This window comes from Telopea speciosissima, chromosome 4 (genome assembly GCF_018873765.1).
Source record: "Telopea speciosissima isolate NSW1024214 ecotype Mountain lineage chromosome 4, Tspe_v1, whole genome shotgun sequence".
Lineage (NCBI taxonomy): Eukaryota > Viridiplantae > Streptophyta > Magnoliopsida > Proteales > Proteaceae > Telopea > Telopea speciosissima.
Genome location: NC_057919.1, coordinates 27753852 through 27768282, shown reverse-complemented (window position 1 = coordinate 27768282; position 14431 = coordinate 27753852). Strand labels below are relative to the sequence as shown.

The window sequence follows — 14431 nt, the reverse complement described above, 5'->3', positions numbered from 1 at the left end:
TCTTCATTTAAATTCCAACCTTTAATAGTATTAATTAAAAAAAAAGAAGAGCAATTTGAATTATAACCCTGTAACGTGATACGGCTTGTAACATAATACAACCTTTAACCAGATTCAGATTCTATTCTAAGCCTTTCTTTTAAATATTCTTAGTACAACCTACGAGAGTGTGAAATATTGTCCCGTAACGTAATACAGCTTGTAACGTGATACAACCTTAAACAATATGACATTAACCATTCCGGTAGATATCACATAATTATTTAAAATCACATAGTGATAGGAATCACTTTGTATAAATATAAGAATCCATAGGAAAACATTATTTCCTTCGCTTAAAATATCATGCATATTGCTAAACATCAACCGAAACTCATGCTAGGAAAAATCATGGTATTGAAATAATCATCATGCTTTGATTTATGGGATCTAGGTAAATCATCTTATAATAAGGATCAATAAGAGAGCAGGATCATTGATCAAAAGAAAAAAATCAGAGTTGATAGGATTGAGAAATAAATCATAGGTTAGCTAAAAAAAATCAACATTTGTAGGATTAAAGTCAAGTTTAAAATCCTAAATGGAGAGATGGAAGAACACATGAATTGAAGTATGATGTTTACTTACCCGCTCTTGAATCAAATAATCAATTGAACCTTTAGATATAAGGTCTTGTCTTCCCCAATTAAAGTTTTCCTAGATCACGAATCCAAGCTTGAAGTAGTCTTCCCAAGCTTGAGCAAACTAAGATTGTTGGAGAAGAAGGTATGATTTCCTCCTTGCTCTTCTCCTTTTCCTCCTTCTCTACCACGATCTCTCTCTCTCTCTCCCCTTCTATTTCTTCTTTTTTCACTAATCTCTCTCTTTCACGTTTTCTGTCTCTCTCTCTCTCTCTTCTTTCATGATATATGTCCGCCTCTTTCCTACTTCAACTCAATCAGACTCTCTCCCCCTCTTCCTATTTCAACTCAATCTCTCTATCTTTTGTATTTATTTTTTCTCCTTTATTTTTCTTTCTTTCTTTATTTCATGATCCCTCTCTCTCTCTGCCTCTTTCTTTTCTTCCCTGGTTTCTCTCAGTTAGCCCCTCCAAGCCGTGAAGCACAATCCAATCCCCTATTTCCTTGTTTCTCTCTGTTAGCCCCTCTAAGCCATGGAGCACAATCCAATCCCCTATTTTCTCTCCCTTTAATTTCTTCTCCTCTCAACGTGGTTTTCTCCTTTTCTCTCACCTGGTAGTTTTTAAGTAGGGGTCACCATGTTATTCAAAGCAAAAGAATAAAATCCCCCTTGAAATTACTTCCCTCCAGATTCAATCCTTAGACCACTTTAATTACATATAAAGTCCTAACCACTAGGCTAACCATCAGAAACCACTATAGGGTCAGCCTTCTGGTCTGCCTCCACATTCTCCATACCAGGGACAAAAACCACAGGGCACACCGCAAGTACAATAGTGCAATCAACCAGCACCTAGAAGTTCAACACCTAAGGTACCGACTAGAGTCTTTGCTCTTTCGACTGAGGAAGCGAAACAAGCCAACGACATGGTGACAGGTACTTTTGGTTTCTTTAATTTAAAGTATTTTGATGGATTATTAATGATGATATACATTTAGAGGGAAACCAAAACTCACACAAAGACCTACACAGGTACTTTAAATGTTGCTTCTGCTTGTGAATTGTTTGATTCTGGAGCAACACACTCTTTTGTGTCTAAAAGTTTTGCTCAAAAGATGAATGTTGAACCAAAACCTTTGAAATAGAAATTAGCAATAACATTGCCATCAGGTGCAACACTGATAGCTGAAACAATTTATGAGGCATGCCCAGTACAGATAGAAAATAAAACACTAGAGGTAAACTTGATACTTCTAAACATGAAGAATTTGGACGTGATCCTTGGAATGGATTGACTAGCCACTCACCAAGCTACCATCTCCTGTTATGATAAGGAGATAATTTTTAGATCCGAAAAAGGAATGAAATTAAAATTTTTTGGTTTGAAGAGAGGAAAGGCAACCACACCAATTATATCAGCACTACGAGTTAGGAAGCTTCTCTCTCAGGGATGCCAAGGTTACCTTGTGGCCATGGTAGAGGAAAAGTAGGAAAATAAAATAGAAGATATTGATGTGGTTAGAGACTTCCCAGATGCCTTCCCAGTAGATCTCGTGGGAGTACCTCTAGATAGGGAAGTGGAATTTACTATTGACCTGATACCCGGTACGACGCCTATCTGTAAAGCACCCTATTGGATGGCACCAGCTGAGCTGAAAGAGTTGAAGGATCAATTGCAAGAACTCCTAGACAAGAGGTACATTCGACCTAGTGTATCACCTTGGGGTGCACCAGTCTTATTTGTGAAAAATAAGGATGGGACTATGCAGTTATGTATTAATTATCGCAAACTCAACAAAATCACCATCATGAACCGATTCCCACTACCTCGGATTGATGATCTCTTTGATCAGTTTGCAGGGAGCAAGTGTCTTTTCTAAGATAGATCTATGGTCTGGGTATCATCAGTTGAAAGTGAGGAAGGAAGACATATCCAAGACGGCGTTCTGAACACGCTATGGACACTATGAGCTTGTAGTGATGCCGTTTGGTTTGACTAATGCACCGGCTGTGTTTATGTCAATGGTTATGATTAGATACACTGCTACTATAATGTGAGGCTATGATGATTTATATAGGGTTTAGACGCTGGTTCCTTTTCGCTAAGACTATTGGTCTTGTGGACCGTTAACGGCCTAAACCCCTGTGCGGATTTGGTGGCGTTACACCAATGTCACTGAAGAACTGTTCATTAACACCAACAAACGGAGCCTAATAATCTCCTCTTTTTCTTACACCACATTTTCTGATGGAGGTAGTGGAGGTCGAGGATAAGGCCAAGGCTCTATTCAGGCTCTTAGGTTTCAAAACACGGAATTGGGGATCAGAATCTATTCTGGAAAAAACTCTAGAATCGACCCTCAGATATGAAAACTCAATGATTTTAGGGTTTTGGACCATGAATCTAGGGCTGTTAACCGGTCGGGTTCGATCGGGCCTAGCTGAGCCTCACGGTGCTTAAAGCCTACATCGTGATCGACCATTTAATTATTCGGGTCGGGCTCAGACGGGTTAGGTCAGGCTTCGGGCTATAATCGGGTAATATAATCGGGCCTTAAACAGTGCAAAACTGGGTTGTGGCCTTGTTTAAATATAAACGGGCTTTAAACGGTGCAGCCATTTCTTAGTAGTGCGACACCCGATTTTGTTCCAAATCTAGGATTTGTGACTCCACCCAAGATGCAATTTCGATCCTTTTGTGTCTCAATAGCTATGTCCACACGGCTCCATTTTGGGCTAATGACAGCCCAGTCTCACTCTTCTGGCGATCGTTCCGTCACTAGTAACAACTACATGTACACATGGTTGTCTTAGGCATCATTAACTTGTCCTCTTAATGATCACCTTATTTTTATCATGAAGGGTTAAAAGAACAGTTTATATGCAGAGCGATTCATCATCAACATTTCAAAACCCAAAATCACTTCCGATCACCATCAACACTTCCAACACCCAAAACCACTTCTAAATCACTTCTGTTTTCTGTGGTTTATGAAACTTGTGGGTTTCTAAGAGTATTTTTAAAGACGATAATGTCTACTCTCTCCATGTTACAAGACAAACTTAAAAAAACAAAGGAGAAATGTTTATTTTTTTCCTAAATATATGTGGTGTCCAAAGGGAATAGAAGGTACCAACTGCTTTTGCATAGTGATATATATATATATATATATATATATATATATATATATATATATATATTATGGCCTAAAAATGTTAAAGGGTCGGGCTAGGTCAGGCCTGGAATCTGTAGGTTCGGTCGGGCGCTCGACGGGCTAGGACCCCATACCGGGACTGCCCAATTACTAAACATGTCGGGCTTAAGCCCAACACATTTAGTAATCGGGTCGGGCTTTAGCCGGGCGGGCTCGATCGGGTCTGCCGGGCCGGGCTTGGAATTGACACCCCTACATGAATCGACCATATCGAACCAGCCTGATTGATCATTGCCAAATCACCGATCCGATTCCCGATTAACCGTGCTTCGGATCTGACTTGCTGCTCAAATCCTGGTAAGCCAAGACCTTATGTAGAAGCTAAAGATGCTTTTTTTACTTCAAGACTTGGTCATGGTAGAGGTAAACTGATCCCTTCCACCCCAATTCTTCCTTCATTCTCTTCAGTCCTGTTGTTGTTCGCGGAAGTGGCCGAACCACCCATTCACAACCTAACAAATGCCGATTTGAGTTTGAAGGCACCCTTTTATTTATTCATTCCGCAAGATACTCAGAAACCCCAATCTAGTGATCCAATTTTAAATCCAGATAAGGGTATCCACTATCCACCATCTTACTTTGTAGGGGTTTTTTTAATGGAAAATATATTAAAGGAAAGAGCAGAATGCAAACAAACATCCAATTAAGCAGGCTAAACAAGGGAGACCCCCAAACTAAAACAAAACAACTACAAAGGACCATTAAAAAAAATTGGGAAAGGGAGAACAACTATCAAAAGGATGATACACCTAAAACAGAGAGGGAAGAAAACATCTACAAAAAGTTGATACAATCAAAAACAGGGAGGGGAGGGGGGGAGGAAACAGAAAACAAAGAGGGATACATCATGAATTTGGGAGGGGGAGAAATAAGACAGAGATTCCAAGATGTAGCCAGATTCCTATTTTGACTAGTGTAAGTACAGCGGTCCTCGGAGGGGCTTTCCTCGGCCTTATGGCGACAGGATTTACCTTTGATGGATTATGGTGTATCATTTGGATACATCATTGTGGGGGATTGGGATCATGCTTCATAAAAATGGAGTCGCCATCTAGGATTAGGGCCTAGGACCCAATGGGTGTAGCCCTATTCGGCCGGGTGAGTGGAAATGTGCTATGTGATTCTGTATGGTCTGGTAAGAGATTATGGGTAAGTGGTCAGGTTACCAGCGTGGGAAGGTATTAGCACCTCATCTCGCCTGGTTAAATCGGTCATTCTACTAGATGCAAGGTTTCAAAATCTCTCCTTTAATAATGCGTCCTATATCATCATGTAAGACTAAGTTATGATGCACTAAACATGACAAAGAAAGGAAAAAATTAATTACTATGTACACTAAATTGAACTACTTTAATGGTCTACATTGTGCCAAAAAATAATAAGAAGGAAAGAGACAAATACCTGTCAAGCAATAAATGAAATGGATGAAAATGTACCAAATGCGAAATATGCGATGTCCCACGGCTCAGGTGGAGACGAACGATCGGCTTGCCTCTCTCTTGTTGGACAAAGTAAGGACCATATGAGATGGATTTCCTTACTTAGACATCGGGCAAACCAACGACTCTACAAAAGGGGGGGGGTTTCGTCACCCATATGTAGACGGAGTAACGACTTGACCTAAGATGGGAGTACTCCCTCTTCAAATAGGGTAATCGAAGGATCTACTTGCGACTCAAGAGAACCCTCACAAAAATCACTCAAAGGGCTTCAAAGGAGGCAAAAATGACTAGAAAACAGGCTGGGAACCTCTCCCCCACGCTCTTCTTCCTCCTTTTGGGGGAAGGGGGTCACCCCTATTTATAGGTGGGCACCCTACGAGCGCGGCGCTATGTTTGTCTGCCATGGCATAGTGGAAGCCTTCTGTGGTGCCATGGAGCAAAGTTACACAGCGGTGTGGGTAACCACTCTCTCTCTCTCTCTCTCTCTCTCTCTCTCTCTATCTATATATATATATATATATATATATATATATATATATATATATATGAGAATGAGTTCTCTCCCTCTCTCTCTCTCTCACACGACTAAGGAACCTCTCATACTTCCACTTCATCTTCTCCATTTAAGCTTGAAGATGTGAAGTTGAATCCATCGCTACATGAATCAGACGGAGCATCGATTGTTGTCATGAAGTGAAGAACAATTCATTGAAGGGATAAAATCATGTGGAGGTCTTGTGCAAGTAAGACTAAAGGTAACCACGATATAATTTCCCTTCTTTATGTGTTGATTAATTTTTTGAATAACCATCCCAAACGATACAACGAAACCATTTTCGCCTTTCAATGTAGTCCTCTACGACATTCATTATAACATGCCCACAAGTAAGCCCATGAGAGTTGAGAGAAGGGTTACAGAGATTAACAACCATCCCCTCCCCCAATTGAAAATATGACAACCATCAAATTTAGCATCTAGTTGATTCACGTAGTCCTCATCTTTTCAATGGCCAGAAGACTTGGAATGAGGTAATTGTTCTTCCATGATGAAAATTTTTTTTAAAAAAAAAACCAGAAATGTAATTAGGCAACCATATTAAGCAGGTGGGAAGGTTCCCAAAGTATTGGAGAGGTTTTGGCTTAAAGCATTATGGAACTTCTTTCCCTCTATGTTTTTGGCACATATAAAGTCCTAAAGTATTAATCGGATTTGTCTGTGCCTAAGTTATCCATATTGTTTTGTATTTTATTTATTTATTTATTTTTTGTTTTCCGGGTACGGTGGGGGGATCTATCCATCTAATAGAGCCCCATGGGAAAAATGGATTTGATGTAGGGATAGAAAATTGGATGATGAATATGTATGTTGATTCTTTCGGATGTGACGAAGCAAATCACAATATTGAGAGAGGGAGGAGAGAATAGTGATTACATTAAAAAAAGCAAAAAAGATTGATAGATCCTATCTTCTTTAGAAAATGAACATTATTGAAATTTCAACAAAAAAAAAACATTATTGAAAATTTCCACCCTTTTTTCGTAGAGATTGTGAAGGTGGAAGCATGGTTTGAGGAATCGGTATCGCTAGAGATTGATACTGATTTCTAGCCGATCTCATATAGTGGATCGGTACGGACATGGATAAAAATGTAATAAAATTTTTTTAAAAATTTTGTTGAAAAAAATAGAAGTAAAATTGACCAATCTAGACCAATACGTACCAATCCAGATCGGTATTGGATCGGTATCGACAGAGACCGTGATACCGTTACTGATACCAATACCGACTACTAAAACCTTGGGTGGAAGTGGCGGTACGGGAATGTAAGGTCTCCTTCCGTCGAGCCACACATATGGTGTTTTAGGCTGCATTTGCTATGCATTTTTTGGAATGCATTCCAAGTCGATTTTGCATTCTCAGACGATAAAACAATTATTTTTATCACCTTAGAATGCGAAATTGACCTGGAATGCATACCAAACACAATCTTGATTGGGCTAGTTGAGTCAGGGCCCATGTTCACCAGGGAGTTTCCTCTCAGGCGGGTGGCCCCAAGGGGGAGGAGGACTCGAACTCGACCTTTAGCCTCCTTAGGCCTCGTCCCTTGCCAACTGCGCTGCTCCTTGGGGTTAAATAGTCCGATTTCAATTTTAAATGATTTCAGTTTCAATGTTTTTCGATTTTAAATGATTATTTTTAAATTCTTTATTCAAACGAATTCTTTTGAATTGATTATTGGTATATGTTTTTTTTATAATAATTATAAAGTTATAATTGTTTAAATATTTTATTTTGGAAAAAGGAACGCCAACTAATGTTGTGTGTGGGTGTGTATCTGCGCCCAGACACAGCCCGATGAGAAAAGACCGCCACACCCCCTGGAAAGGTGGAAAGGGGTTAAACCCGTGCCAAAAAATACGGGCTAATTTGAATTTTTGTTGAAGGTCCGGAAGCCGGGGTCAAAGCTACCAGTACACTGTGGTGCATTGAACCCGTGGTTGAAATTAATGAGATAGCCCCGTTGGTGATGACCTACATACCATTAAGAAGGCAAACACCAACTCCTTGCAACTGTACAGCTCACCACCAAATGTACAGCCTAAGAAAAGTATCATCCCTTGATTTCTCAGGCCCTACCCGAGTACATGATACATTAGGCCTATGAAACATGTAGGGAAGGTTAATACGCGAAGGCAGTAATAATCGGGGTGATTCGGCATTGTTTCAGTAAGAAAGAAAGAAGAATAAAAGGGAGGCCTAGGCTCCTAAACTTAGTTTGAGTGTGAGAAGCCAAGCTTGGAATTCTATCAAATTGCTCCCAAAATCTAAGGTATAGAACCCAACCATAGGACCTAGTTCTAGGTTAAACTAATGATGACCCTCATCACTTTGAATGTTTTAGATAAAGTATTTTTAGACCTAAACATCAATTTGCATGATTGATTTGATGATGAGAACCCAATTCCATATGCATGTTAAATCCCAACATAAATATCAAATTCTGCTACTCTGTAGATTGACCTTTTCTTAGTTAAAATGATATAACTCCATTTATCTTGGTTCCAATTTTGTTAGAAACTAAACTCATATATAGGGCTAAATTTTATTAGAAGAAACCATTACCTAGTTATGTCTCTAAGTTAGTTAAAAGTTCATTTCAAGTTGCTGTCAAAATTGAATCCTGCTGTTTTGATAGATTGACCTTTGTATAATAAAAATAACATAACTTTATAATACAATCTTTATTTTATTTGATTCCAATTTTGATAGAAACTAGATTCATAGATCTTCATTTTCTTAGAAGGAACCATAATCCAATTATGCCTCTAAATGAACTAAAATTTCATTCCAATCCAAGCAAATTCTGCAAATGAAATCTCTGGGCGATGCACTGGGCGATTGACCCAAACGCCCAGTGCAAGGCCCAGAGTTGCTGAAGCATGTGTTTTTCATTCTAGGACTTTGGGAACCAGTTCCTTGGTGTGTAACCACCTCATACATGTGCATTGGGATTTTAGGAACCATTCCCTACCTTGGGAACCATGTGGACCCCACCTAGGTAGCTAGAATTAGGGAGAATTAGCTTAAAAATGTATTTTGAGCTTGGGACAGCAAGGCCAAACAGGCCTTAGTGAAGCCTGGCCTATAAATAGGAGGGCCCAGCCCTTACTTCGTTTTCACTACTGTTCCTAACATTAGAAAGAAGAGAGAAAGAAAGAAAGAGAGGGAGAAGGAAGGAGATGAAGGAAAAGGGAAGAAGGAGAGGAAAGGAGGAAGGGATTGAAGGCTTGGGAGATTTAGATCGACTCTCCAAGCTCAAGGTAACCCAGCTAGGACCATTAAAATATATTTTTCCCCATGTCTCACTTCTGTTCACAGTGTTTGAGCCCATTCCTCATGTCAGTTGGCCATAATCTTGAATGTAGTATATGAATTCATCACCTAGAATGCTAGGACAACCATGGATCATGCATACATGCTTGGTTCCATATGTTTTAATTGATGTTTGTACTAGATATGATCTATTTATACATGGTTTCGATTCCAGCCATGATACATGTACAGTTTTGAAATGGAATGCATGCATATGAAGTGAATAGAGTCTTAGAGACCTCAAACCTTACATGCATGTTGGGTAGCTTGGTTTGTAACCTAAGTTAGCTACTGTAATGGATAAATAGAACCTGTTTTCAAGCTTATGGTGTGGATTAATGAAGATTATGCATCTGATTTCAGCCAAGCTTGAGTGTCTCTATGGTGTGAGAACCCAAACCATCACCCCTTGGTTAACCAAGCTATGGTTACATAAATTCCATCCCAGTCATCTCAATTTGACCATTACAATTTTTCAGAACTCATCCTTGGTCGATTTGGGGCCAACCCAGCAGCCAAGATCACAATTGGAGCTTGGAAACCCATGTCCTACAGGCACTGGGTGATGCACTGGGCGATTGACCCAAACGCCCAGTGAAAGGCCCAGTAGCTAATTTGTGACCAAACCTAATCCAAACCTTATGGGACTTCACCCACAACCCCAAAATAGTATTTATAGCATAAAAACCATTATGAACCCCTACCCCTACCACCCTTGCTGTCATCCACACTTTGGGTGCACAAGTGGGCCCCATAGAGCCAGGTACACATACCCAGATTGAGCTAAACAAGAGTTGAAACCTTTGGCTGGGGCTGTGATTAAATTGATCTTTTCCTAAAATTTATTAGAACATGGGTTTTGTATCTCTGGGTGATGCACTGGGAGTTTGACCCAAAGGCCCAGTGCAAGTCCCAGAGAATTACAGCTTAGTGATTATGAACTCAAACCTAAATCAAACACAACCTAGACCAATTCTAGGACATTAAATTGCTTTATATTGTTATTGACTCTGATACATATCTAATGGCTATAGGAATTGAATGTTAATGTTATACTTATGCAATTGCTAGACTCGATGCCGTAGCCGGCTTGGAAATGAGGCTTGTGGTAGCCCATAGAATAGGATGCGATTGACACCACCCGACTCATACTATGCCATATAGAATGCATTGGGCTAGAGTATCATCACCCGTGCTACGAACCCTTGCCAACAGGGGTTTAGGTGTTGGATACCACAAAAGTGTGAGGCCAATGTCTCAAGGAGGCATTGCTCGGTCAGTAGACCCATCATGATCATTAGGACGTGGTGGTAGCATAGAAATGTGTGAGGCCAATGTCTCAAGGAGACATTGCTCTGTCTGTAGGCCCATCAGTTAATAGGACTGGTGGTAGCACAGTGGTAACCTAGAGGGCTGGTCGGGCTAACCTTGGTGATTGATGTGGGAGCCGACTGGTTTTCTCTGATAACTCAATGGGTGTATCACGGGAAGAGGTTAGAATCCTACACCAGAGATACATCTATTGGGGATTGTAGTAGCACAGAACCTGCCTTAGTTTTGATGCTAGGTGGCTTAATAATAATAAAGAACCTCATTTCATATAGGATTCATTTGGTTGTGCTTGCATGTGCATGCATGGTTTATATTTCATTCACGGGCTCGGTGGAGCTCACACTTTTGTATATTCTCTTTTAGGAGATTTTGCAAATACTGGTTTGCCAATGGACAATGAAGCTGTTGATGGAACTGTAGATCTTCCTCACATTGTTGATCTACAAAAATTTTATTATTATTTAAGTTTCTTTCTTTCAAGAAGTGTAATTATCAGAATGTTATACTTTTGAGCATAAATGGATATGTATGTATATGGTATAACATAGGTATTTGGGATTTTATTATAAATGATATAAATATTCTATGGGTAGTTCAAGTCTTCTGTTGCACTCCGATATACATTTATTATCTTTTTACCCTCATTGTGTGGTTTGTGACATGTAAGTACTGCTTCTGGATCCTTGGGGATTTGTGGATGTCGTAGGATATCCGGGTCACTTGCCTAAATCCTCTCAGGGGGTGATTTGGGGCGTGACAAAAGGTCCAGGATTGCAATCATCTTTTCGAGTTGGGCTTTGTCTGGGTGCAGGTACACACCCACACATAGCACCTATTAGCATTCTTTCTCTCTTTAATTTTTCATTCAAAATGTTTGAATGTCTTAATTTTGGGAGAGTGCAAGAGCCACACATGTGCGGCAACCAATGAGAGCACGTTGGCTAGGTGAGATTTTTCTCCTCTCAGGTTCCCCCATCTGTAAGTTCATGTAAGTACCCCCTTAGAATTGTGACACATGGCGGAGTTTAATCTAACAATCACAATTTAAGAATAAGCATTTAACTCTTAACTAACCTTGGTTACCCCAACCCCTACTCTAACCCTGGTTACACCAACCCGTACCCCTACCCTAACCCTGGTTTAGGCAGCCATCTGGCCAACCAGTCACAGAAGGGTTTTTATGATTTTGTTCCTTCTCGTATGGCCGTTGCTGGAGAGAAGGAAGTTGAAGTAGCGACCTAGATCTTGTCCAAGATTTTTACATTTCTTATACACCAAATCCTGATTTGGTAAGAATCGGCCGACTGAGTAGTCTCTAACAGTGCAAGAATGCATAAAAAGGCACCGCAAACAATTTCATCTTCTCCAAAATAAAATTCGTCGAAGACTTCAAAGGGTCTAGCTTTTCAGCCTTGTCTATCAACCCCACAGCCTTTCCGGGGCTTAACATGCTAGGGATGTTGATCGTGCGAGCAAACCTTGATGTGGGTGGCATCAATGTGCCTCATTTCCATCCCAGAGCCACAAATGTTGCATTGGTGCTGAAAGGAAAGGTTTACTCGGGTTTCATTGATTCAACTAATTGGAAGTTATTGAAAAAGGGGAGGTGATGGTGTTTCCAAAAGGTCTGTTGCATTTCTAGATGAATGTCAGAGATTCATCGGCGACGATTTATGGGAGCTTTAACTACCAAAACCCTGTATTGCAGAGAATCCCGACGATGGATTTTGGGTCTGGGATAAAAGAAGAGCTCTTGAAGAAGGAGTTTGGATTAAGTGGAAAGCAGATTGTTGAGATGAAGAGGAGAGATAGATTGATGGCTAGAGTCATCACAGATTCACAATCTTATTAGATTTGTAATCTTAAAGTCGATTTAGAATCAAAATTTTGACAATTTATGTCATATTTTGTCCGGAATTAGCAAAAAGTTTTACTAGCCCATCAGATTTCATCATTTAAAAAGACAGAATCACCTAAAAGAAAGGGAGGCGACAGGCTTTACACAGTCCCTCCAACCCCCATGCTCTTCACATCACCTCCTCACTCACCGAACCGACCGACTTTACACTGGGAAATAAAATTCCTGAGTGGCGCTCTGCTATGACTACTGAGTTTAATGCCCTTCTTCGCAATGGCACATGGTCCCTAGTGCCACCCACACAGGCCATAAATTTAGTTGGTTGCAAGTGGGTCTACGGAATCAAAAGAAAGGTTGATGGTTCCTTGGAACGCTACAAAGCCCGCCTTGTTGCCAAGGGATTTCATCAGCAACCTGGACTGGACTCTCATGAAACATTTAGCCTTGTTATCAAGCCTACGACCATTCGTACAATCCTCACCCTAGCCATCTCCAATGTGTACAAACTGCACAAATCCCTTTATGGCCTCAAATAGGCCCCACGAGCTGGTTCCATTGGCTCTCCCAGTTCTTGGTTCGCTCTAGTTTTCGATCATCCCAAACCGACCCATCATTATTTATCTATCTTCAGGGCTCTACCACTACTTATGTCTTAGTATATGTTGATGATATTTGATTACAGACAATCAGTTCGATCATGTCACTACTCTTCTCGGTCAACTGGCAACTGCATTTTCCATTAAGGACCTTGGTCCCCTGAGCTTCTTTCTTAGTGTTGAGGCTATTTCTCAAAAAGGTGGGATCCTACTCTCACAATCCGAATACATCACTGACCTCCTTCACCGTGTTGGGATGACTGATTGCAAGACTGTGCTCACCCCCATGGCTACCACTGCCCAACTGTCTCACTTAGGAGGTGCTCCTCTTTCAGACCCTACCTATAGGTCAATCGTCGGTGCCCTGCAGAATATTACACTCACATGCCCAGATGTTGCTTACTCCGTCAATCGTGCATGCCAATATATGCATGCTCCAACCGAATCTCATTGGTCCATGGTGAAATGGATCTTACGGTACCTCAAGCATACAAAATCATACAGTCTATTCATCTCCCAATCATCGTCCCTTAGTCTCCAGGCTTTCTCCGATGCGGACTGGGACGGTGACGGTGATGATCATAAGTCAACTGGCGGTTATGCTATTTTTATGGGTCCCAATCTTATCTCCTGGATGTCCGAGAAACAAAAGATGGTGGCCCAGTCATCCACGAGTCCGAATACAAGGCTCTTGCCGATGCATGGGCTGAACTCACTTGGTTACAGTCTCTTTTTGGTGAACTTGGTATCCCTGTCACCCACTTCCCAATCCTATGGTGCGACAATATCGGGGCTACCTATCTCTCTACAAATCCGGTCTTTCATGCTCATACCAAGCATGTTGAAATCGATTTTCATTTTGTTCGTGACAAGGTTGCCAAACATGATCTTCAAGTTTAGTTCATCTCCACTAAAGATCAAATTGCGGACATCTTCACCAAGGGTCTTGGTACCGTTCGGTTTTAATTTTTGCGTGACAAGCTAAGGATCCACGAGCTTCAATCCTTATCTTGAGGGGGTGTATCAATCGGATCCTATCTGCACATAAGATCCATGTGATATCAACCTCCACTCACACGTGAAGTCTCCTATCTTAATTATCTCAACCACCACTAGCATGGATGTCTCTTACATGAAGTCTCCCATCTTCATTACCTCAACCACCAACAACATGGATGTCTTTTATCTTATCTCACCGACCAATATGAAGTCGTGTACATATGTTTTGCATGTACATGTGTTTTGCACTTCTCCTATCTTCTTCTATATTTATATATTTGCATTGTAACCTATCATAATCAATTAATGAAATCAGAATTCTAATTCTAATATGGTATCAGAGCTGTCGAGCAACCTCACCTCTAATTCTTCTCTTCTTCTTTTTTTTCTTGCTCCACCAAGCAAGCATCCATGCCGGATTCACCTCCACCCGCTTCTACCACGGCCATGGTTACTGTCACCCCTCTACTCTCTTCTTCCACGTTTGGTTCTCA

General features: G+C 40.7%; 1 pseudogene; it reads left to right on the top strand.

The window, feature by feature from the left end:
* Positions 1-2258: 2258 nt before the first annotated feature.
* On the top strand, positions 2259-12336 carry LOC122659146 (annotated as a pseudogene).
* The last annotated feature ends 2095 nt before the right edge of the window (positions 12337-14431 follow it).